The sequence below is a fragment of the Oryctolagus cuniculus genome, chromosome 7, assembly GCF_051225735.1.
Source record: "Oryctolagus cuniculus isolate XC-2025 breed Fujian yellow rabbit chromosome 7, ASM5122573v1, whole genome shotgun sequence".
NCBI classification, from domain to species: domain Eukaryota; kingdom Metazoa; phylum Chordata; class Mammalia; order Lagomorpha; family Leporidae; genus Oryctolagus; species Oryctolagus cuniculus.
This window is the reverse complement of record NC_142873.1, coordinates 102,015,834-102,041,758: the sequence shown is the minus strand read 5'-3', so window position 1 is coordinate 102,041,758 and position 25,925 is coordinate 102,015,834. Positions and strand designations below refer to the sequence as shown.

The window sequence follows — 25,925 nt, the reverse complement described above, 5'->3', positions numbered from 1 at the left end:
TTTATTTAACACCTGTTCTCTACCTAGCATTACATTACCAGGTCTGGGATGCAGTTCCTGCCATCACATATTTACTGTCTAGTGGAAGATACAGTTACATGCAAAATTGTAATGCAGTGTGATGAGCTGTGTTGGAGAGAGGCAGCTAGATACTATGGCAACTTGCAGCACAAATAATTATTCCAGGAAAAGAAGAAGACTTCCTGAATGAAACACCCCCCCCCCCAAGCTATGTCTCAAAGGATGAATGAAATTTGATCAGCCTTGGAAGGGGCAAAGAGTATCCGAGGCTAAAGGAAAGTCACATGGGAAAAGATGACAGAGGCTTGGTGCATTACTGTGCTTTTGGAGGAACTCCAAGGCATTCTGATGGGTGGGAAAAGAAAAGCATAGAGCTTTTATGCTTCTGCTTGGTTACATCCTGCAGGATTTTACTCTTGAGGAGCTCTTCAAACGATTTGGGGAGGGAACTAACAAGGCCACATCTGAGCTTTACACCAGCAGTGATGTGAGAGATTTGTTACAGAGGGCTCTTGCAAAAAAGAAAGCATTCTGTGAAGTTACTGCATTAAACCCTAGGAAAATCCCTAAGAATGGACTAAAAATAAAATGAAACAAAAACAAGCTTCTGAAGAGGAGATAAAGTTGAACAAATAGCTTTGGAAAGAGGAGAGATAGAAGTTCATTAGGGTGTGATTATACTATACCTTTCAATGATTCGGCATTAGGCCCATTCAACATTCCACCATAGCTTGTACATGCAAACTGGTAGGTGGAAAGTTCCAGGACATTGGACTACATCTTTGTGTGATAAGCACATCTTTGTATCTCACCAACACATCAGTGGCTTCAGCCTTTCTCATGGAGGTGAAACATGGATTACAAAAATAACCTAAAGTTGCCAATTTTCTCCCTTAGTTTCTTTAGCATGTTTCTTTAGATACAAAGCTTGCTTGATTAGCGTTAATTTTCATATCTTACTGATCCCTGTCCCTATTTCGTTGCTGGGTTACTGCCAACCATAGCTTCTATCAAGTTTCCCTCTCTAGCAGGGCCAGGCCTCTGGGCTAGGGGAAGAAGAATGTTCTCTACTATATGCACAACACAGCTGGACCTTGGAGGGTAGCTGTTTTGTGTTCTCATTCTCAGTGTTGGCCCCTTTTTTCTGTGCAGCCACCAATGACTGAGTGTCCATGGCTCTGAGCAACAGGATATACAGATTAAACCACTGGAAACTGTATGCTTTTTATATTCCTTTTGGGGGCAGGGAAATTTTATATAATAATTATATTTATATGTGATGAGTTGATGAAGGAAAACATTTCTTTTTAGAACAAGATCATGTTTGTTTCCTGTCCAGGGTAAGACATGAACTATAAGATATACAGCTTGGTGCATGCATTGATATGGGAATTACCTTTCAACTCTGTATTTCATTTGAAAGCAATAGGGGAATGAGAGGTGGAAGCTCAGCTCTGCAGAGTAGAGTCCCCTGCCACACAGAACTTAACCCTCCCCATTAAGAACATCAAATGCACACTAGAAGGTGATGGTGATACATTAGGCACTGTTCTCGGCTGAACTTCCTCAATTGATACACGACTATTAATGCAAATATATATGTTGGATCAGTGGAAGGCGGTAAGTAGGAATAGCTTAATTTTACTGTCATGATATATATCAGGAATTAGAATTTTGTGAGATTTAAAAGGATTCCTTTTGTGAAAATCAGAGATATACATGATAAGATTGATACCCGAGCTCCCAGAGAGAAGTTTCTAACAAAATTGATATTACAACAGCCCTTAGTCTCCTGGACAATCCCCAGAGAGCTCATCATAAGTTTAGAGGATAAACTGCAAGGGCTGAAATTTGAGACACTGAGAGATGTTGATTTTTGGAGGGTACTTCTTTTAAAGTGTGGCAGCTGAAGAAGAGAAAAGTTGAAAAAATACTTAGGAAAGATAAGAGATAGAGATTCATACCAATTATCAAATTCTCATAACTTAAGATGACTCTAAATTCCCTATGTAGGACTGGAGGAGCTGTACAAAAGCACGTGTTCATTAATATTATTATTGTAAGTAGGTGAAGTAGAACAAGAATTATGAAATGTGTTGATTCTGAACAAGAGTTTCTTTGGGCTTCCTCATATGTTTTTTGAAAAAAAAAAAGGGGGGGGGGAGATCATTTCTTTTAAAATACTGCCACAAAATTGACTAGGTAATATTATAGGAAAGAAAATTAGGAAGAATCTATTTTCTATGATGTTAGGCCAACTCCCAAGACAGATATTTGCATTCAATGATTTATCAAACACTTTGAATACTAATTATGTGACACTATGATTAAAGGCATGCACATATATTTGTCAGCTTTTCATCACCACAAAAAATACCTAACTTTACAAAGAAAGAGATTTATTTTGGCTCATGATTCTTCAGGTGCAAAGCCTAGGGGCCTCATCTGGTGGTGGATTTCTTGTTTGCAGACTGAAGTGGCATGGAGCATCACAGGAGAAGACACAGGGAATGCACTCATCTGTGTATGTCCTTAGAAAGCCACAGGGATTCAATCAAATGACCTGAAACACCCCCCCCCCCATTCATCCACTTCCCAAAGGCCCTTTGCTCTAAACACCATACTGAATTAAGTTTCCGCCTTCTTAGTTCCATTAACATAGACATTGGAAACAGCTGGTGTGGCACGGTGGGTTAAGCTTCTGCCTGTGACAATGGCATCCCATTTAAATGCCAGTTGAAGTCCCAACTATTCCACTTCTAAACCAGCTTCCTGATAATACACTTGGGAAAAGCAGGATGATGGCCCAAGTCCTTGGGCCCTCACCCCACTTTGAACAAACCATGAAGGCAAGTATGTACCTCCTTACAAAACAATGTATTCAGGAAAAGGGAAAAACATTAAGTCTTCTGCTTATTTTGTCCCAAAACTAACTTTGGATTTTAAATATAAGATTGAAGATTTCACTATAAGAATATGGGGGAAAATCTAGAAAAAAACAAAAAACAAATAGATTGCTATCCAAAAGGATGAAATCTAAATCAAAACACAGAGTAGAAACCTGTGTAACTCCTGTTCTACCAAAGTGTTGACTAGAGTAAGACATAAGAAATGTTTGTTATCACTGACACTGAACTTCAGACTCTCCATCAAAAATATTTTCATAGAAGAAAACCTTAGAACATATGGAAGTTAATCAACTCAAAATAAACTACAAGGTGAGAAAAGAAAGAAAAGGGGTGCACGAGTCAGCTTTTCTAAATAGTGATGATGATGAGGATGAGGATGATGATGATGATGATGATGATACTGAGGTGTCCAAAAGAGAGTAGTGGGAATGTGTCCAAAGAATTTATACCACTGAAAGGCAGCTACCATCAGGAGCCTCATTTCATCAGCCTCCACATGGGATTAGACCAGGGAAACCTAAAGGAAGTGGCTGTCAATCATTACAGGAGGCTCATTAAGTTTTGCTGAGAACTTAAAATGTTGAGAACCATGGCATTGAGTCCCATGCAGTATGTAGTACCAAAATAAATAAGCCAATATTTGTATCCTAAAGAAAAGCAGAAGCAAAGAGTCTAGTGGGGAAGCAGACAGGTGCTCAGCTACGATGGTCGAGCACAACCTGTGGTGAGTGTTGGAATCAAGGTAGGAAATCTAAAAATATGGCAGCTGTGGACAGAAGAGAGGGAGAAGTATTTTTTGGTGATTAGCAAATACTTTACAAAAGAAGATGAAAACCAGCAATGAGTCCCAGAATGAGAGAAAAGCTATCAAAAAGAATAGCATAAACAAAGGGACAGGGTAGGAAAAGGCAAGGAATATTTGGAAAAAGCAGAAAAACTTCTGTGTTGGTAGATGAGGCAAGACTCACAGACTGAAGACCATATTTACTTTATCAAGGATTTTGAACTTAAACCTCTTATCTTAGCAAGTGGCCGTTAATGAACCAAAAGATAGTATATTGATATTAGGGACACAGATATGGACATGAAACGGGTTGAATGTAGACACTTAAAATGATGTGTTCATGTCCTAATCCATCCCTGGAACCTGTGAGAGCTAACTTGTTTGAAAAAAGTATTTGGAAGTGTAATTAAGTTAAGATATTGATATGAGAAGGTAATCTGGGCTTTTCCAAATATATGCCAAGTCCAATTACAAATATCCTTCTAACAGAAAAAGGTTGGATGTAGACACAGAAGGGGTGGTGGTGGGAAGACAGAGGGAGAGATTTCATTTATGGACCTGCATGCTAAGGTATGCCCAGAGATGCCAAAGCCATCAGACACTGGGGGAGGCAAGACATGGAATCACTTCTAGAGCCTTCATTGTTGTGTGCCCTACTGACACCTTGATTTCAAACTTCTGGTCTCCAACCTGATAGATAATTTTCTGTGGTTTTAAGTCACCAAAGTTGTGGTAATTTGTTACAGTAGCACTGGGAAACTAATGCAATCTCTCAAAACTAATCATTGCTAGTGAGATAGTGAAGACTAGGATGGGTATAATGTCTCTCATACATATCAACTTATTTTATTCTAATTATAAAATAGCAAGGTAGCTACTGTGTTTTTTCCCATTTTATTGTTGAGGAACTTGAGCTTAAAAATAAATAAATTCACTTTCCCAAGGTGATTCAAATTTCTATATCGAGCTCTTTGCTTTTACTACTAATCCAGTTTTCTTTGGTGATAAACTAGTTCTCACAGCTGCTGCTTCTCACCATCCATTTATGGTTAACAGCTTTAAGTGACATCCAAATTGCTCTTGCAGGCCTGGAAAAGGGGTAGAACAGAGGAGGAAGGAAAGAGAGAGAGGATCCCAAAGGAAGTATGATTAGAAAACTCTAAAGAGAGATAAAAGTAGTAGCGACTCTTTCCAAATTGTTGGGTGTCAGCTACTGTAATATTCTGTAAGATTTTGAAAATCCCTATTTTTTTCTCTTCTGTAAAATGAGTGCAGTAATCCCTATCTAGGTTGGTTTAAGGATTAAACAAACTATGTAAGAAATATTTGAAAACTGCAAGGACACTGTAAAATGTTAGTTACCGTTATGATAATTATGGGAGTGATGGAAGAACAGTGTAGTACTTGGTGAGGCTTGATTGCACAGTAGGGTCACCAGAGAAACTTCTAAAAATTGCTAATGCCTACATTCCATCCTAGAAGTATTTAATCAGAACCCAAGGATGGCCTCAAGTATCATTATTTTCAAAGTCACCTCAAATTATTCTTTTTTTAAAAAATATTTATTTATTTATTTCAAAGGGAGAGAGAGAGAGAGAGAGAGAGAGAATAAAGATCTTCCATTGACTGGTCCACTCCCCAAATGACCACAGTAGCCAGAGATATGACTGGTGAAGGCAGGAACTCCATCCACTTCTCCCACATGGGCAGCAGGGACCAAGTATTTGGGCCATCTCCTGATGCCTTCCAGGGCACACTAGCAAGAAGTTGGATCAGAAGTACAGTACCCGGGACTTCAACTAGCATTCCTATATGGGATGCTGGCATTACAACAGGCAGCTTAACCTACTGTACTATGACACCAGCCTCTGAAATTTTACTTACATCTGTGGGTACTCCTGCTGGAGTGAGAAAAGGTGAGCTCTGGAGTACAACTTGGTGTGCCATATAAAAACTTTATATATCGCATCTTGTAAATTGTGTGATCTTTCGAAAACTAACGTTTCCAACCTCTGTCTCCTCAACTCTAAAACAGGAATAATAATACTTAACTCATAATTTGTGTGTAAGAATTAAATCAAATGTATATAAAAGTGGGGAGTCAGCTCATGTTAGCTTGATTTCTCCCATTCCTTTTCTACCTATAAAGTCATTGGAAGGCCAAAAGAGAAGAAGGGAAGAGGGAATTTCACTTAGTATATAACATACATTTCCAAAAGTTAACCACAAACTGTTTTCTCAATTTGAGGTAAAGTTTTATAGATAATTGTCTCTTTTATTATGAATACAAACACTTGTGCTCGCTTTGGCAGCACATATATTATGAATACAAACACTAGTGAATAAAATCAGCATATAAAACCAATTTCTTATAGAATTAACAGTTTCCAAGAGGTTATAATTCACATTAAATATGAAACCAAGTATTTCATCATTAATCAGTGCCCTAGGAAAATGTCAAGTGTTTCCTGTGTTTAGCAAGTAAGATTAGATTAGTCACAAGACACCACTTTTATTGTCAAGGACATTTGAGATCATAAAAGGTTAGGTCCCTGTAATGAGAAAATGTCATTCTACTCACCAAAAGTGGAGAAAGTCAAATATTGTTAATACAATAGGAATAGTTTTGCTTCTTATTTTTAATAATGGAAAGTAACCTATACTGAAAAACACACTTTTATCTTCATTCCCATATGTGAAATAATTAGAACAGCTGAGGAGACAGGTGCTGTGATGTGGTGTAGAGTGCCTGGGATCGAGTCCTGATTCTGCTTCTGACACAGCTTCCTGCTAATGAGCATCCTGCTAATGACACCCATATGGGAGACTTGTCTTGAGTTATGGTTTGCCAGCTTTGGCCTGATAGGCTTGGCTATCGCAGGCTTCGGGAAGTGAATCAGTGAAAGGAAAATGTTCTCTCTCTCTCTCTCTCTCTCTCTCTCTCCATTTCAAACTAAAAAAAAAGGAACAGCTGAATCTGAAAAAGACACTTCTCTTTTATTGGAATTATATAACCTGTTTCTGTACACACATAAAGTTCTAAAAAGCTTACACCATATAATTAATTGTATATATAACAATCTCATTTGCATTGGTATCTAAAAATGCTTGAGTTTTTGTGAAATGAATTTAAGTTTATGTAAAAATCATGTATTGATTGCCACAGTTTATTTCTGTCAGACCAAACTCATAGTTCAGTGCAAGTCAGCATACTGTGAGTTACATTACAAGCTTGTTTATTAAATAAAATGTTATATTGGTTTTGTCTGTATGCTTTTCTTCTAGTTCATTTAAATACCTTTATTGCAAGCTTATTATCTGGAGAAGCTACATTATTTCACTCAAAGAATTTATAAGTACTAATAGAGTCAAAAGTTGTTCTTTTAAAATGATCAAAAGATCACATTTGAAATCATAAAAGATGATATCCATGGGATTTAGTCCAACTTCTAAGAGTTCTAGGAAAATCCTCATGCAGCCAAGGTATCAGGAGTAGACAGGTTATCTTTTTTTTTTTTTTTTTTTTTGACAGGTAGACTTAGACAGAGACAGAGAGAAAGGTCTTCCTTCTGTTGGTTCACCCCCAAATGGCCACTATGGCCGGCGGAAGCCAAGAGCCAGGTGCTTACTCCTGGTCTCCCATGCGGGTGCAGGGCCCAAGCACTTGGGCCATCCTCCACTGCCTTCCCGGGCCACAGCAGAGAGCTGGACTGGAAGAGGAGCAACCGGGACAGACTCCGGTGCCCCAACGGGGACTAGAACCCGGGGTGCTGGTGCCGCAGGCGGATGATTAGCCAAGTGAGCTGCGGCGGCGCCAGCCGACAGGTTATCTTATCATGCAGAATCTACAGCTTAATTTCTTTCAGGTCCAAGCTCGGGTCTTCTTCATGTAAGAGAATGTGATCCTGGAGAGTTGGTCCCCTTGGGTAGGTGCTGAGGTTCTTTAGTTGGTCCAGAAATATTAGACGCCATCCTGTTAGGTGTGCTTGAAGGAACAGCTTTTTCTGCACATCCAAAAAGACTGCTGGATTCTCCTCCTGGGGACTTCATGGCCCTGGAATCGCCTCACTCTCCTGGAACATGTCGGCCGCTCCGCGGCACCTCCTGTCTCCTTACGTACTGCCTGTCTTATGCTTTAAGATAAGTTCAACTCCCACAGTGACAGACATACCAAAGAGCCTAGATCTTGGTTTATAAAACAAGAAGACTTCAAACAATTCATGTAAAATAAGATTAAAACACAAATTTATTTATTGTAAAAAATTTTTGAAAACCATGAATATAAGAGGTCTTTAAAATGTTCATGAAAGATTCATATCATGAAAAACACTATTTGTGAACTTTTTGTACTAAAATAAACTTGATGAAATTTTCAAAAACTTTTTCAAGTAATCTCATACTATTTTCCAATAAATGGAATTACTGCCCCTTAAATAAATTATTGATTCTAAGACTAATGGAAGAAATATGTAAGATGGGCCAAGAGCATCCTGCAGTGCCAAAAAATAAAATAGTCAGAAAATAAATCCAAACCAAAAAAACACTACACACACACACACACACACACAAAATCATGGAAGTATGTCAATGGGATGCAAAAGCCAACTGAAAGAGCTCCCAATGACCAAAATAAATACAGTAGCATTAGATTATAGCACAAAGTTTACAATAAATTTCTATGATTCTAAATATATAAATATATGATTAAATAAATAAATGGGGAGAACCAACAAATATCCCAAGATTTTCAGATACTTTACATAGCTATTCTACCCTCAAGGAGGTGCAGCTGAACCTCTCTACTCCTTTAAAATTTTTTTATTTTACATTTTATTTATTTGAGAGGCAGAGAGAGACAGAGAGCTCCACTGATTCCCTCAAATACCCACAAAATTTCTGGGCCAAGACAAATCCAAGAACATAAAACCCAATCAAGTCTCCTATGCAAGTGCCATGAACTTAATCATTTAAGCCATCACATGCTGTGGCTGAAATCTGCATTGGCAGGAAGCTGGAATAAGAAGCCAGATCTGAGAACTGACAAGGATGTGGAGAAAAGGGAACCCTAATGCACTGTTGGTGGGAATGCAAATTAGTACAGTTATTATGGATTACACTAAGGAGGTTCCTCAAAAAACCAGACATAGAACTAAAATACAACCCAGCTATTCCACTTCTGGGTATATATTCAGAGTAAATGAAATATGAATGATATAGGTGAGGCACTATGACACAATGGGTTAAAAAGTGCTCGGTTCAGATCTGGTCACTGTGTACTTCCAATCCAGCTTCCAGCCACTGTGCCTGGGAAGAAGTGAGTAATGTCACCAGCTTGTCATTGGTTTCAAATGTATTATTCTAATTGAGATTCAAAAGTGCTTATTAGCATGAACAAAATATATCACATTGGTAGAATAACAGAGATACAGCTATACGAGCTGGATTAGAGACACTGATATGTAATATTTTTGTGACTCACTGCACCTCATTTTAGCATCTATTCTCTGATTTTTCTCTTCTACTCAATTATACATACCCATGAGATTTCCTTCTCTGTGGTTACGGTGACAATTGTTGTTTCTTCCAGCTCTTTACGTATATATGTACATATATACATATATAATGTATTATATATAATGTTATATATTATATATAATGTATTATATACTATGTAAACTCAGAGCATATGCTGTGGTAAGAACAAACACGTTTGTGGGAGCTATGGACAAGATCATCTTCAAAGGATGCTTCTCTCTAAATTCTGGAGCCCTGATAGTACCCATGTCACAGTTATAAATATATTTCTATTTATCCAGTTATTCTCATTTAAAAATGTTAAGCATCAAACTTGAAGTCAAAGTACTCAGAGAATATGAATTCCCTGACAGAAGAGAAAGAAATGGGAGAATAAAACACAAAGGCTCCCATAAACCGACTACATCTTATACAGGAGGGGTAACATGTTGACAGGACACTGTATAAGGGAGATTTTTAGCCAGTTTTATCAGACATTTATATGAAGACAGATATCATGAAACTGAAAAATTCAGGAAATAACAGTATCATAAACTTAAGTACAAATTAAAATTTTATTTGTTTTGGATTCTACAATGAATAAAAGAACTTCAGATGAGTAATGTTTATAGTTATTTTCACTTTTGGAATGTTGCTGTCATCTATTATTAAGGAATCTTGTAAGAGCTATGAAGTCCATCTTTTGTAACAGAGCTACAAACTTTCTTAGTACTCCTCAAGACTCTACAAATTCACAACATGACCAGAGGAAGGAATCACTCCTCAGGAGATAACTGATAGTGACATCAGAATTTCCTCAAATGTTATATTGAATCTGAACATATTGTCCAGACTCACAATGCTATTGGTGGGCCTGGATGGCTACAGGCTGACACACTGGGAGTTTGAGTGTGGGTGTTCTTGAGGAGATTAACATCATTACAAAATGGTACAAAATTATAGGCAATTTTCATATCTTCTCAACATCCATGAAGATTACAGACCCAGGAGATCTTTGCCTTTGCCTTTCTCCTCAGTCTAATGCCTAGCACTTCCTATATTAAAAAAGAAAGCAAAAATAGATAATGTTTGTGGCCTGTGGTCTCTGTAAACACTGCACCATAAGCAGTAATTTATTTACTGGTTTGGTTCAAATGAAATTTCATATAAAATATGTGATGTGGCTCAGCTGAATGGGAAGTTATCAGAAGTGATGTGTTCAATGTACAGTTCTCTTTAAAACTTTACTTATTTATTTACATTTGAAAATCAGAGAAACAGAGAGAGGGAGACATAGAGATGGACATTTTTCATCTCGTGATTTATTCCCCAAATGCCTGCTACAGCCAGGAGTCTGAAATTTAATCCAGGTATCCCACATTGGTGGCAGAGACCCAAACACTTGAACCATCACCTACTGCCTCCCAGGATGTACATGAGCAGGAATCTGTATCAGGACTCAAACCCAGGCACTCTCTTATGGGACACAGGCATTACATGTGACAAGTGACAAGTTAACTGCTGTGTCAAACTCCTGCGCTCAATGTCCAGTTTATATTCAAAGAATGGCTGTGCATTCCATTTCTTTTCTTTCTTTTTTCACTGGTTGCCACACTGATGTAACAGAAGGAGATGTAATGGCTTTTTGAAACCAGAAAATAAAAGATGCTTCTAGAGTCTTAATATGATTAATTCATTGATCGGTACAGAGAAAAACACAAATGTGCATCACTGAATGTACAACAGAGGAATTGCCGAGTGCATAAGTTTATACATGACTTACTCTGCTGCCTACTCCAAGAGCTCTATGATTTCTTTGCTATCAGGTCTGGGTAGTTGTTCGCTTCATCTGGTTTCTTGCGAACAACTAATATTTGTGTATGCCAAAGCTATGCACAGTCTTTGCAATCCCTAGTCTTTGAGTTCAAGTTATTGTCTAAATTTCTGGATTCCTTGCCAGTCAAATAAGTATTTCAACACCAAAAATAGTATTCTGTAGAAAGTTGCTGACTCTCTACTGAATATCTCTAAACCTTTCAAGAAGGATATTTATTAAGTCAGGACCCATCTCATTTCTAAGTGTGCAGAAAGAAGGGGAGTTATAAGGCTAGAAATTCCTACAGGACAACAGCGCACTGACCAACCCTCCAGAGCATATGTAATATATGGTTTCTCAAGGGCAGAATATCTTTGTACCTGGAAGAAAGACTACTTCTGCCCATAATGTGTAGTTTTCTTTAGAGATAGCAGTAAAATGTCTGGAGTTAAAGCTAACCTTCTGGGGTGGTCATTTGACTCAGCTGTGAAGTGATCACTTGGGATGTCTACCTCTTATATCAGAGCACCTGGGTTCAATCTTTGGCTATTCTGTTTTCAATCCGGCTTCCCACTAATGAGCACCCTGGGAGACAGTAGATGATGGTTGAAGTACTTGGGCATCTGCCACTTACATGGAGGCTTGTATTCATTTCCTGCCTCCTGCCTTCAGTCTGGCCCATCCCTGACTGCTGCTGCCAGCATTTGGGGAGTGAACAAACATATGGAGGATCCCTCCATCTGTCTCTATGCCCCTTCTCCTATCCCCAGCCTTTAAAATAAAGGTAAAATTTTAAAAAATTAAAAATATACCTTCAATCTCTATACTTGCAGTGTACGGGACAAGTGAATGACTAACTGTATTCAGTATTTACTGTCACACAAAGCTGTGATTAGCAATGATTTAGGACATGAAGGCACATACATAAGTGAGCTTGCCCATGCTACAGTGTCTGCTCTGTTTTTGGGTCAATTTTGGTACTGCCACCACTGCAATGCCAATGTCTTTCAGTAGCTTTTCATGGATTCTACAGTTATTAACCATTAGTAACACTGCCTTGTAAATCTACATTCTCTTCCTTGTTGCTTCCCAGGAGTGGCACCTGAGAAAGGTTTATAAGAGAAGGTTTTAACCTCCCTACCTCTAACAGAGTCTTCTTAAACTATTCCAGATTAATCAAGAATAAACAACGTGTGTGGTATATTAATGCAAATTCAGAAAACAAAATAAAACAAAATAACAGTTTATTTCCTAGCCCCTATTCCACTACCAGGAGGATGGTCTCACCCAATCTTCTTATATGTTGACATTCGGAGTCTTGACTATCATGTCAGTAGGAATGTGACTAAGAGCGTATTATGTGGAGTAAGATAATTAAAATATTGAATAATTAAATTAAATTGATTAAACCTAAGGATTAAAAGATACCTCATAGGGTATCTGTGAAGATATTTATCAAGTTATTGGCACATATTAACTGTTCAGTAAATATTAACCATTATTATTTTATAAAAATAATAATCATTACTAATTTTATTTGTCAACATCATGCTACCTGTCTAGTTAAAACCATTCTATGACACGCATTACCCTAATAAAAGAAAATCCAGGGGCTGCACTGGGGTGTAGCGGGTTAAGCCACTGCATTTGATGTAGGTATCCTATATGAGCGCCAGTTTATGCCTTGGCTGCTCCACTTTCATTTCAGGTTTTTATTAATGGTCTTGGAAAAGCAAGTGTCTGGCCCCTTGCTACATATGTGGGAGACCCAGATGAAGCTCTTGGCTCTTGGTTTCGGCTTGGGCCAGGGCTGGCAGTTGCAGCCATCTGGGGGAATAAACCAGTGAATGGAAGATAGCTCTCTCCTTCTCTCTCTGAGTTTCAAAATAAATAAATAAACAAACAAGCAAACAAACACACCCAAATTCCAGAGTCCTTTATAATCTGGTTCCAGCCTACCCTTCTTTCTGGCTCTCTATGTTGCTACAAGCTGTCTTCTATCCTGTGTTTTTGCCACAGTAGCTGACTTTCCATTTCCCAGTTACCATGTGTGTATCCACATCTTTTCTCTCAGTGTTCTCATTTTTGGTATGCCATTTTATCTGTCTGTCTCCTGGTCGTCTTTTCACACAGTGGAGTTTAGTGGCAGCTCCCTTGCGAAGTTTTACCTGACATCTTACCCTAGAAATAAAGTCACTATTATGTAACTGTCATTTGAGACACTTATGTCCCCTCTGCTAGACTTCAACACCAACCAGATGCTAATTATATAACTCAACTTCAGTTTTATTTTGGTGGTTACTACAGAATGTGGTTGGTGCTGAGTGCAAAGTAAATATTTGTTGAATGAATGGAGTGTTAAAAATTATAGAATGTTCTCAAATATATGATCTCATTTTGCTCTTTTAGAATTCCTGGGAAGAAGCCAGGGAAAAGTAGAACAGTGTAATGAATGAAAAGCAGATTGTAAAAGAGGATGAAAAGTGACTTGCTTGCGTAGGACCCTGGGCAAGTTGTATAGTTTCTCTGATTGTCATTTGGTATTTCTGTATAATGGGGATAATAGTCATGCTAATTACTAAATGAGATAATCCTTATGGGAGTTTATCACTATTCCTGAAAAGCAATAAATAAATAGTACCAAAAAGCACTGCTAAAAATTTTAAAAAGCAATAATGTTTACATTATTATACGAATTATCAAAGAAATTAAGTGATTTAGAGCCAAATTTTGATCTCCCTGACTCCTAGTCTAGTTATTCTTCTGTTGCAATAAAACAGTCTCCTCCTAGGAATATTAATGAGGCGATTATAAGTTGGATACTGAAGAGAATTTTCTGTTGCTCTGCTTATGCTGCTACACTAGTGCAACTAATGCAAAATTAAGAAATAACTGTAGTTTTGGCATTGTTGATTAATTCTAAATTAAGATATGTATTTTGATATCTAGCCTTCAAAACACCATTGATTAATTACTATCACAGCACATCAATACTTTGAATATTTTAATGCTTTCCTCTGAGAGCACAAGGTTTTACTGTGATTCTTCATTTGTCTTCTCAGCTATATAAAAACGTGGTATCACTACTACGGTATACTCATTCACTCATTCAATAAATATTTTACTAATTACCTGCTAACATTGGGCTAGGAATTTGAAATTCAGAGATGAATGAGACTGCAACTCTGTATTTTGCTGTTAAGACTCAGTGAGGAGACTGACGTGAAGTAAACAATAACCACACAACCTGGAAAGTACTAATCACAGTGATATACACTGTGCAAACTTGTAGCAGCAGAAGTATAAAAGGCTTGCTTAGGAATAATGCAGATGAACGGGGGAATTAGAAGCAAGGTCTGGAAATGATGTTGGGTTCTATACACCAGAGCTCTCCAAACATTTTTTATCACACACACTTATTCATTCACAAAATGTTTTGAGCACCCAACTCTTAATACATCTTTAACACATGTTAAGATAAAGAATGTGCATATAGAATTAATAATCTCTTATGTTCTGAAAATATGCCTATTCTGTGATGTAACAGTCCCACTGCCAGCTATATTCTTGAAAGTTGTACAGGTGCACTAAAGGAATATGTAACACTTTCCATAGTAGTGTTGTCCATTAAAGCTACACTTGGAAAGAATCCAAATGTCCCTGAAAAAAAGAATGAATAAATAACATTTGATGTATTCACAAATGAGATTTTTTTCAATAAAAATGAGTGATCTGCAGCATTATGCAATGACAAGAATAAAACTTTGAAACATAATACCAAGTTAGAAAGCAAGTTGCAAAGGAGAAATGGATCATGATTCCATTTTTATAAAGCTTAAGAGCAAGAAATATATTATTGTTAAATTAATCTATATATGTGATCAAACTATTAAAAATGGAATGAGAAAAAAGAAAAGTCACTTTGTGAGAGATTGGATTGGTGGAAGGAGGAGGAGGAGAGAAGAAAGTGAAGTAGCTGAAGAAGTGCTGGCAGTGTTCTAGGTTATGGTCAGTTCACAGGTATTCATCTTATTATTATACATTATTACATACATATATGTAGGTTACATTTCTTAGTAAATGTAAATTACTATGCTTAAAAATAGTGAATATAAATAGAAGTTCCAATATATTTTCCTCCTGGACTTCAATGTACCTGCTGTAGCTGTACGAGAATATTAAATTAGGCAGTGAGAATCACTGATACTTTCCTCATATATAATGAAATATTTATATTTTCACTTTAAAAACAAAATATTTTTATCAACATTGTAGAGGAGAGACAATCCATATGTTGTGAAGTTCTGAGCCAATGAAGCTGCTGGTGAAATGAATTATATGTGGTATACTACTTAAGAGCTATTTTTGGAGGTAGAACTAACAAAAATCAGGGTATGAAAAAAGGTGAAAGTCATTTAAGATGAATTTTAGCCTCCCAGATAGAACAATCAAAGCCATTAACCAAAGCACACAATATAGAAAAAAAATCATAATTTTAGAGTATGATAGGATAGTATTATATATATGAAAGTTTGCAGCATCTTCATAGAGAGAAATAAGGTTATATGGCAGTATTTAGGTGTGTTTTCTGGAACTCAAGAGAGTGGTGGGTTCTAGAAATAAGGACCAGGTGCCATAAAAACATCAGTAAATAAGGACCAGGTGCCATAAAAATATCAGTAATTAAGAACACAGAAGTAGATAAGATCATTAAAGAAAGTGATTTAGGTAAACAAGAGAAAAGGGCTGTTCTGGATTCCTAGAGACCAGCTACCATGAAGGACATCAAGGAGAAAATCTCAGGTGTGTATAAAAAAACAGGCCACAGTCGGAAAGCCAAGTGGCCAGTCATATCAGATGTCCCCAGATAAGTTCAGTGAAATAGAAATTGTATGCGGCATACAAATAGGTTGTGCAAAACCCCAGATCTGCCCGTGTTTTAGCTGCTTTGTGACTGCCCTATCCATGATCTACTGGTTTCAGGTTGTGCCCCAGAGCATGGCAGAGAGCTATTGGAAGGGTTAGAGAGCCATCCTCTTCATTCCACAAACATGCAGCAGCTTTGATCTACTAGATAGCATGTAAGGTTCTGCTGTTACGGTACTTAGAAACTCGTTTCAAAATTCAATGATGAAACAGTTTCTGTTAAGAATAAAGGAATCTATTCATCATTACTTCTATATTTTATATACTGTATATATGATATATAAATATATGTATAAGTAAATATAAGGAGGCTTTAAAAGGTTTTTGGGGAAATGGAATTAAAAAATAATGTGAATTTTCCATTATTTTGAAGTTGCCACATATGTTTGCATAAGTTCATATATATATTTAAGTTATATATTTCATATAATTTTATATATCTCTATCTATATTAATCTCTATCTAGCCTTATTATGTCCCAGGCACTAGGCAGGAACTTGTCAGTAATACAGTGACAATATCTCTGTCTCAAGGAATATACAACATGAAACCAAAACATTCACTAAAGAATTAATTCTAAATCTAGTTTTATGAGATAATTGGGAAGTCACACTTAAGCTGATAACAGCCTTTAAAAATGGAAGTACCAAATTTTTCATGAAAACATTAATTTGGGAAAAAGCTGTTCTGGTGTGAAAACAATGAAATCAGTACATTACGTAGAAATTATAAATCATATTAGAAAAGTTAAAAATATCAAATTTTGCTTACTAATATAGAAGGATGTGTTTTAAAAGATGAAGAAGAATATATACAAGATACTTGCTGTCCTCCAGAAGGAAAGAATTGGGAGCAGGAAAAACTATTTTCTTTCATTGCCTCTATACTGTTTGCCTTGTTGCAATTGGCATGCACTTCTAATAATTATAATTCAAAAACAGCCACTTAGTAGAAAATTCTAGAAATTCATACTGCTTCACTAACCTCTTATTTCATCCTAAGAATTTACAGAACTGTATTTTGTGATTTTCTTTTCAACATACATCACAACTAGGTACTAGGGAACCCCAATCTAAGATTTAACTTAATCAAATTCCTACAAGTTGGTTTGAACTGAGAAAGTCCCCTAGACCACATTTTTTTTTTTTTTTCAGAACTGAGCTGCAAATCAGAGCTTTGTAAATTGGCTTGCATGTAAAATTCTACAGAAAGACTATGACTTTGGCATTTTTAATGGCAGCTGAAGCTCTGAAGCTATGAAATATAGTAGCAATAAAGACTAATAGATACAGCTGTGATTTGATTCTTCAGGTTTCATCGGTCATCCACTCTCAAAGGGATTTTCCTCATTTATCTTCAAGCTTTAAAAACTGTGTAGTTCTTGTCTACGATTCTACTGTAACATCTCAGTGTGGGTTTTTAAAAAATTAGTCCAAAGCAAATTAGTGAAGTTAATTTTAATTAACAGCTGTTTATCTGATGGTGTTTTTTTTTTTTTCCCAATCCAAAAATCTTAACAAGATGAGGCAAGGTGCAGGTTTATGATAAAATGTGACTTAACGTTTGAACCAACATTTGCAGTTGATCTTATGATTTAAGTACTTTGTGTAAAACATCAGCTGCATAAATGAAGAGGATAGGAAATTAAACTAATTACAATAAAAACAAAAGAGTTAGTCCAGCCGGCGCCGTGGCTCACTAGGCTAATCCTCCGCCTTGCGGCGCCAGCACACCGGGTTCTAGTCCCGGTCAGGGTGCTGGATTCTGTCCCGGTTGCCCCTCTTCCAGGCCAGCTCTCTGCTGTGGTCAGGGAGTGCAGTGGAGGATGGCCCAAGTGCTTGGGTCCTGCACCCCATGGGAGACCAGGATAAGCACCTGGCTCCTGGCTTCAGATCAGCGTGGTGCGCCGGCCGCAACGCGCTGGCCGCGGTGGCCATTGGAGGGTGAACCAACGGCAAAGGAAGACCTTTCTCTCTGTCTCTCTCTCACTGTCCACTCTGCCTGTCAAAAAAAAAAGTTTGGGGGGGGTTAGTAATAAGTGAAAATCCTAGTAAAATATTGACCAAATAATTAAATTAATCTTTGGCTACTCTGGTTAATCAAATACTTTGTGACACACAGGACTCTGTACAAAATGACATTGCTTTCACCGTAAACCAGTTCTCTCTGAGAGGTGTTTACACAAGGGTGGTGAATTGGGAAACAGGTGGAAAAATAATCACCTATCAAATTTCCAGAAGTTCCCTATGAAGGACTCCGATCTCTGTTGCCTTTTAGGTTACTGGCAACTAATGGAGAAATAAACAATACCTATACCTGTGATTTTTATTCCCAGTTCTTTATTTGTTCCTTAAAAACTATAGGAGGGAAAGAGGGAAAAGAAAGCTTTTGCAGGAATACTTTTACCACTGGGGGAGATTAGTAAATTAAATATGAATGTGAAATTTGTGCAAATATTTTAATGTTCCAGAACAAGGAATTTAATTATTTGCACTCAAGATGGAGGAAACATTTCCTGAACTCTTGCTCAAAAAATTGATCTGTTATCTGTTCAAAAAAAAGTTTCTATCCTAGTTGCCCAAGTTTATAACTCTTGATTTTCTTTTTTTCAAATATTCATTTCATTTTATTTGAAATGCAGAGTGATGGAGAGAGGGAGAAATGGGGGAGAGATAATGAGAGAGAGGGACTGAAAGAGAGAGAAAGAGACTATGAATGAATGAATTTCCCATCATATGGTTCACTCCCCAAAAGGCCACAACAGCCCAGGCTGGGCCAGGTTGAAACCAAGAAGATTGGAACTCCATCCAGGTTCCCACGTGGGTGAGGGGCTCAAGGTCTTGGACCATCTTTTACTGCTTTCCTGGGCACATTAGCAGGGAGCTGGATCAGAAGCAGAGCAGCTGGGACTCAAATCAGCACTTTGATATGGACACTGAGTCACAGTTGACAGCTTAATCTACTCTTGCCACAACACTGGCCCCTAAATCTCTTGATTTCCAAACCTAAATTTCAATATTTGCATTCAATGAAGAGGCTCACAGTAAAGAACTAACTAATCCCTGAAATGCAGTGTACAGGGTGAACTAAACATGCTGCTCAAAAATAGACCAAGTCCTAACTCAGACCACTTTTAGAAAGCTAAAAAGAAGAGGAATCTTCCTGCTGATGTTAAAGAATCAACATCAGATATTATTAAATTCATGTTGCAGAGAGAGTATGTGAAGGCAAATGACGCTCCAGACGGCCACGGGGAATGTGCCTTGGTGTGTGGCTGTCACTATGGTTGGGATTCAGGCCTAGACCTGGCAGGGAAAAGATTTTTTCCAAGCATGTCACACATGTTTTAAATGGAGAAACTCAACGTAATTACATTCAGGGGTTGAAGAGGTTAATGGCCATTTGCCAGAAAAAATATGCTACAGATCCTTCAAAATGTATAGAGTACAATGCAGTGTGAGATCTGTGTACAGTGTGAAAATAACAATGAGAAACGGAAGGGCTGCAGGGTATAACCTTCTGGAATTACTTCCAGGAATGAAGGAAGAAGAAAACTTGAGTTTTCAGTCTCTGTGTTCTGTTTGATACAACTCTTGATTGTTTTTAAGAACTTTGTTGGCTTTGCCATCATATCTGACTGCAAACTAATTTCTGTGCCTTGCTTTTCTTTCCTTTTTTTTTAAAAAAAATATTTATTTATTTGAAAATCTGAGGGGAGAGATGGAGAAAAAGAAATCTTCCATCTGCTGGTTCACCCCCAAAATGGCCAAAACAGCCAGGGCTGGGCCAGGAGAAGCCATGGCTAGGAGCTTCTTCCTTGTCCCCAGCGTGGTTGCAGGGACCCAAGGATTTGAGCCATCTTCCACTGCTTTCCCAGGTGCATTATCAGGGAGCTGGATCAGAAGCAAAGAAGCCGGGACTCGAACCAGTGCCCACATGGGATGCCAGCATTGCAGATGGCTGCTTAACCGGCTGTGCCACAGTGCTGGTACCACTTTTATTTTCAATAGTTCAAAAATTAAGCTCTAAATATTTTCCCCCCAAATTTAAAAGTGTACACAGTCATGTTACAGAGTTTTAAACGACCTTTTCCTAGTAAACCTGAAAGTTGCAGTTAGATAATTAAAAAGAAATGTTTGTGTTCGCTTCGGCAGCACATACTAAATTGGAACAAAACAGAAAAGATTAGCATGGCCCCTGTGCAAGGATGACACACATATTTGTGAAGCATTCCATATTTTTTCTTTGACTCTAATAAATCTTTGTAAATCTCAAAAAAGAGAGAGAGAAATATTTAAGTATAGATTTGCTCCTCTAAAATTTGAGAATTCACACATTATCATTTGTCTAATATTTATAGAAAATATTTTCATATATTTCAAAAAAAATTTGGAACCACTGGATGAAATTTTATAGTCTTTAAATCTTTGCATTAACACACAATTATTCTTAGGTGTTTAAATTTAACTGAAAAGTGATCTCTGTTAAATAAATATAAGAGTGGGAATAAAAGAGGGAGGAGATGTACAATTTGGGACATGCTCAATCTGATTTGCCCCAAATGGTAGAGTTAGAAACGTGCCAGGAGATTCCAATTCAATCCCATCAAGGTGGCAAGTAACAATGCCATCTCACTAGTCCAAGTGATCAATTTCAGTTCATAATTGATCATAATGATAGGATTAAGTGCAAAAGGGATCTCATAAACAAGACTACTGTCTGCTAATACTAACTGATAGAATTAAGAAGGAGAGAACGATCCAACATGGGAAGTGAGATACACAGCAGACTCATAGAAGGGCAGATGTCCTAAACAGCACTCTGGCCTCAGAATCAGCCCTTAAGGCATTCAGATCTGGCTAAAAAGCCCATGAAAGTATTTCAGGCATGGAAAGCCAAGACACTCTGGCAAAAAAAAAAAAAAAAAAAAAAAAAAACCCTAAATGAAAGATCTCTGTGAGTGAGATCCCAGTGGAAAGAACAGGCCATCAAAGAAGGAGGTACCTTTCTCTGAAGGGAGGAGAGAACTTCCACTTTGACTATGACCTTGTCTAAATAAGATCAGAATCGGTGAACACAAAAGGCTTCCATAGCCTTGCAACCCATGACAAGAGCCTAGGGGGATTACAAGAGTGTCAATTGTTAAATCAACAACAGGAGTCACTGTGCACTTACTCCTCATGTAGGATCTCTGTGCTTAATGTGCTGTACATTGTGATTTAATGCTGTAACTAGTACTCAAACAGTATTTTACACTTTCTTTGTCGGTGTGGGTACAAACTGTTGAAATCTTTACTTAATATATACTAAATTGATCTTCCTTATATAAAGAGAATTGAAAACGAATCGATGTGAATGGAAGGGGAGAGGGAGCAGGAGAGGGGAGGGGTGCGAGTGGGAGGGAAGTTATGGGGGGGAAGCCATTGTAATCCATAAACTGTACTTTGGAAATTTATATTTATTAAATAAATATAAATAAAAAAATCTTTGTAAACTCTTATAGTCTTGCAATACAATTTAAATGTGTTATTACTGTTAAAAAAAAAGGGAGAACTAAGTGTTATTTTATGTTTCCCAAGTATTTTGAACAATACTAACAGAATGGCTTCACAGCCCTTACATTCTGGAGCACATATTCATAACACAGCAGGGTGGGAGCGGGAAGAAGTGGCAGCTGAGAAAGGGGCATGGATAAAGTAGACTGCAGTGCATTGGCCCAACTCACCAAGCATGAGGCTTAGCTATGGAGCCCATCACTGCCGTCTCACTGATTCTCCATGGCTTTATACAAAGTCTGTGATCTGGTCCTTACCTGAGTTTTAGCCTCTTCTCCACATCTAACCCGTGATTGGTGCCCTCATTGCCATTGCCATTCCCATATCTCACTCCACATTCTCCTTATACTGTACTCAGACACTGGAGTTTCCTGAGGAAATACGCCTTGCTTTCTCCTTCACCTTGAATGCACCTATGCTTCCAGTACCCCAAGTAGCTTGCTAAAGTCTACTCTCTTCAAGACTTAGCTCAAAGGCCCCCTCCAGAAAGCTTTTCCAGCTCTCCCTCCTACACATATATGTGCACGTGTGCACACACACACAACACACACACAAATGACTATATACTTAAGGCATAGTCAAGGACTCCCTCAATAACTATGTTGTCTTATATTCTTTTATATTAGTATCATATAATCTATTAATATTATAAATCTGCTATAATTATTTGATTATATATTTCTGTCTCTTCCATGACTTGAGTATTAGCTCCTGAAAGACAAAGCTCTATCGTGTCTATATCTCAGATAGTTACTACAATGGTATTTAGTCATGGTTCAACAAATGCTTGATGGAAGAGTGACTGAAGTTATTATCACTTGCCAAACCTGTATCAGTTTCCCTTGCTTCTATAAAGCTTAATAGATTACTCAAGACAGAAATAAACTATCTCCCCCGAGTTATCATAGCCTGTTATTTATTCCTTGCTGTGCCTTCTCTCACTGGTTACCCTGGATTTTATTTAATTGTATCTGCCCTATCCCTGACACTATCAGAAAGAATGATAATGCCTTCTTCTATTAACTTTTCCCCACATAACACTGTGATTTATAAAGTGACTTTTCCCTTATATTTGCTGAAATAAATTTATATATTCGCAGTAGTTTCCACAAATGGACATCACTAAACAATGTCAGAGTTTTGGGCAGGACAGAGATGATCTCAGATTTATTTTTATTTGTCTGGGCCCAGCACACAGCACATGCCCGATAAATCAGTACTGGGGACATGAAGGGAGAGAATGATTACTTGAGAAGCAGAAGACTCTTTATGTCACTCATCCGTAGGCAACAATTTATTCCTTTAGCAAGCATAAGGAGTAATAGCCCTTATGATCACATAGTTTTATTACTAGACTCACTCACACTTAAGTATCCTTACAAATAAGACTTCAGAGAGGATGATGGGAATTTTTTGAAACTCAGATATTAGGGAAGCAATTACTTTTTATTCTTAGCCATATTCTCCCAAAACGGCGGCAACATTGCTTGCCATTGGAAATAGATGCGGCAGTCTTTTGGTGGGAGTTACCAGCAAAGTTGAAGTATGCTCTAAGTACGGAAGTCACATGGCTACGTAAAAGAATAGAATTGCTACAGTTACTGAGAATAAAATCTTAAAGATCTCTTTTTTTTCTCACAATAGCTCCATGTATTGAAAACTACTAAGTGTCAGCTTTATGCTAATCTCTCTACATACATTCTTATTTACTTTTTGTGTAAGCCACGTGTCATTAGCCCCTTTCTGCACAGAAGAGAAAACTGGGACACAGAAGCGTTCAATTTGCCTACTATTATACAGCAACGCTGCATTATCACGGGTGTGATTCAACTCTGATTGTCACAATGACTTAAAGCATAATCTTACTTACTTAGCTTGTAAGAAAATAAGAAAACGAAGCTCTCAGTTTTCTGGAAAAAAAGGACACACTAGAACACACACTAAACATCTGTAAGGTAAGATGATCTCAGTCAACAACTTTGGCCAAGCCAAATCAGCCTGCTGGGCTACAGTTCTTTCTGTGTTCCACAGCCATGGATCTCTGAGTCTATAGTGAGTAATACATATCATCATGAAGACATTGCAGCATAGATAAAACACATCCCTCAAAGGGGCTGGCTCTGTGTCAGGAATTCAGCTACTTCTGCTGAGGAAGCTTAGTTTGGCAAAATTGAGCTTCGTTTAATCTTCTACATCCTCTGACTCTACAATTTCCCATTAACTCTGCACTTGGGAAACTCAGTTTCTCTCTGATTAGGTCCCAAAGGGAAACAGCAAAAGGGGCCCATCACCAATGTGATTTTTGAAATGTTGAATGGTAAAAATTTTCATGGATCAACTGTGAAGAAAATTAGGTGTCTCCACAGATATGTGAATACGTGAATACAGGCCACCTGGAACATTACTGTCCAGGGAATTCGCCAACACCACTGTGAAGACATAAATAAATGGGATCGTTACATAAGGTGATTTATCATTTGAATTATGAAAAGCATGCTTTCTAAAACATTCTCCAGATCTTTTTTCCTGGCAGAAGCAGTCATAACAACAGAAACAGTAAAATTTCCACAAGAACCAGTCGGTCAAGTTTATTACAAACCACAATGTCAGCTGTCGAAATGATTACTTCCTCAAACTGACCTTCTCTACCCCAGCAACTCCCAGCTTTCTTGGCTCTTCAAGGTACATTTTGATCGTGAAATCAAAACAGAATGATCTTCTACAAAATATCATTAAAGTTACATGTGTTTCATATTTTAGAGAGAAAAGGAGAGAAATGGGCCCACCAACGTATCTTGCTTCTAAAGTGAAGTATATTTGAGAAAAAGAATCAAATCTTTGGTTAGGAAAAAGCATATTAAAGGCAAAAACAGTTTAAGAAGTAGAGATGGGGCCGACACTGTGGCATAGAGCATAAAGCCGCCGTCCGCAGTGCCAGCATCCAATATGGGTACCAGTCATATCCCAGCTGTATCACTTCCAATCTAGCTCCCTAGTAATGCACCTGGGAAGGTAGCAGAAGATGGCCCAAGTGCTTGGGCTCCTGCACTCATGTGGGAGACCTGGAAAATCTCCTGGCTCCTGGCTTCCATCTGACCCCATCCTAGCCATTGCAGCCATTTGGGGAATGAACTGGCAGTTAGATCTCTCTCATTTTCTCTGTCTCTGTCTCCCTTCCCCAACTTGCATACCTCTTTCAAATAAAATAAATATTTCTTTAGGAAATCAGTCTTGGGGCTGGCGCTGTGACATAGCGAGTAAAGCCGCTGCCTGCAGTGCTGGCAGCCCACATGGGCACCGGTTTGAGTCCCAGCTGCTCTGCTTCCAATCCAGCTCTCTGCTATGGCCTGGGAAAGCAGAAGATGGCCCAAGTCCTTGGGCTCCTGCACCCACATGAGAGACCCAGAAGAAGCTCCTGGCTCCTGGCTTCAGATTGGCGCAGCTCCAGCCATTGCGGCCATCTGGAGAGGGAACCAATGGATGGAAGACCTCTCTCTCTCTCTCTCTCTCTCTCTCTCTCTCTCTCTGCCTCTCCTTCTTTCTCTGTGTAACTCTGACTCTGACTTTCAAATAAATAAGTAAATCTTTAAAAAAAAAGAAGAAAAAGAGATCATTCAAGAGTAACGATGTGTCTATATCTAAAATAGCTCTAGAATCTATCTCATCTTATCCATTCTTTACCCACTATGCCACAGTGCCAGTCCTGCAATCTTATCCATTCTTTATCGGCATTGTCTTAATTCAAAGCCCTTGCCAAAATTACCAAAACAGCCCCTGTAATATTATATTTCTGCTTCTAATATCACCCCACAAATCCTTATGAAAACTCAGATTCCTTAGGATGACTTATAAGACTATGATGTACAAAATGACCTGTAGCCCTCCATAGCAGTAGAATTATAGCTAGGAAGGGGTCTCCCAGGCAACCTTTCATAGGATATTATAATCTCCACAATGTAGCAACCAGGTGAGAACATGAGACCAGTTCTCTGCAGTGGCAGGACAGAAGTGAGGTGAGCCACTTACTGGTTGAGATATAGAGACCAGGCTTGACCACATAGGCCTCCTAGGAGTCTGATCTTTGAATCATTGTGTGGAAGAGAGTTCCCAGTGGACCTGCAACTCCCACCCTGAACTGTTGTTTCCTGAGAGAGAAATAAATTCTCATTGTTTTATGCTATTACATTTGAGCTATGTTTGTTACTTTTGTTTAGCCTACCCCAGTACAAAACCTTTTATAATGCAATATTTCCATCTTCATATTCTACCAACTTTTTAACCCTTCATATGTAGCCTAAACTCAACATTTTAAGAGATAACTTGGGGCTGGCACTGTGGTGCAGCGGGTTAACGCCCTGGCCTGAAAGGCTGGCATCCCATATGGGCTCAGGTTCTAGTCC

At 38.1% G+C, this 25,925-nt stretch overlaps 1 protein-coding gene and 1 non-coding gene across 7 annotated transcripts in view; one reads left to right on the top strand and one right to left on the bottom strand.

The window, feature by feature from the left end:
• The window catches only part of PTGER3 (prostaglandin E receptor 3), a 189,284-nt gene that overhangs the window by 48,005 nt on the left and 115,354 nt on the right, over window positions 1-25,925 (bottom strand).
• On the top strand, window positions 20,109-20,212 carry LOC127493792 (U6 spliceosomal RNA). The gene has a single exon (XR_007924336.3). It is a non-coding gene; the product is annotated as a U6 spliceosomal RNA (small nuclear RNA).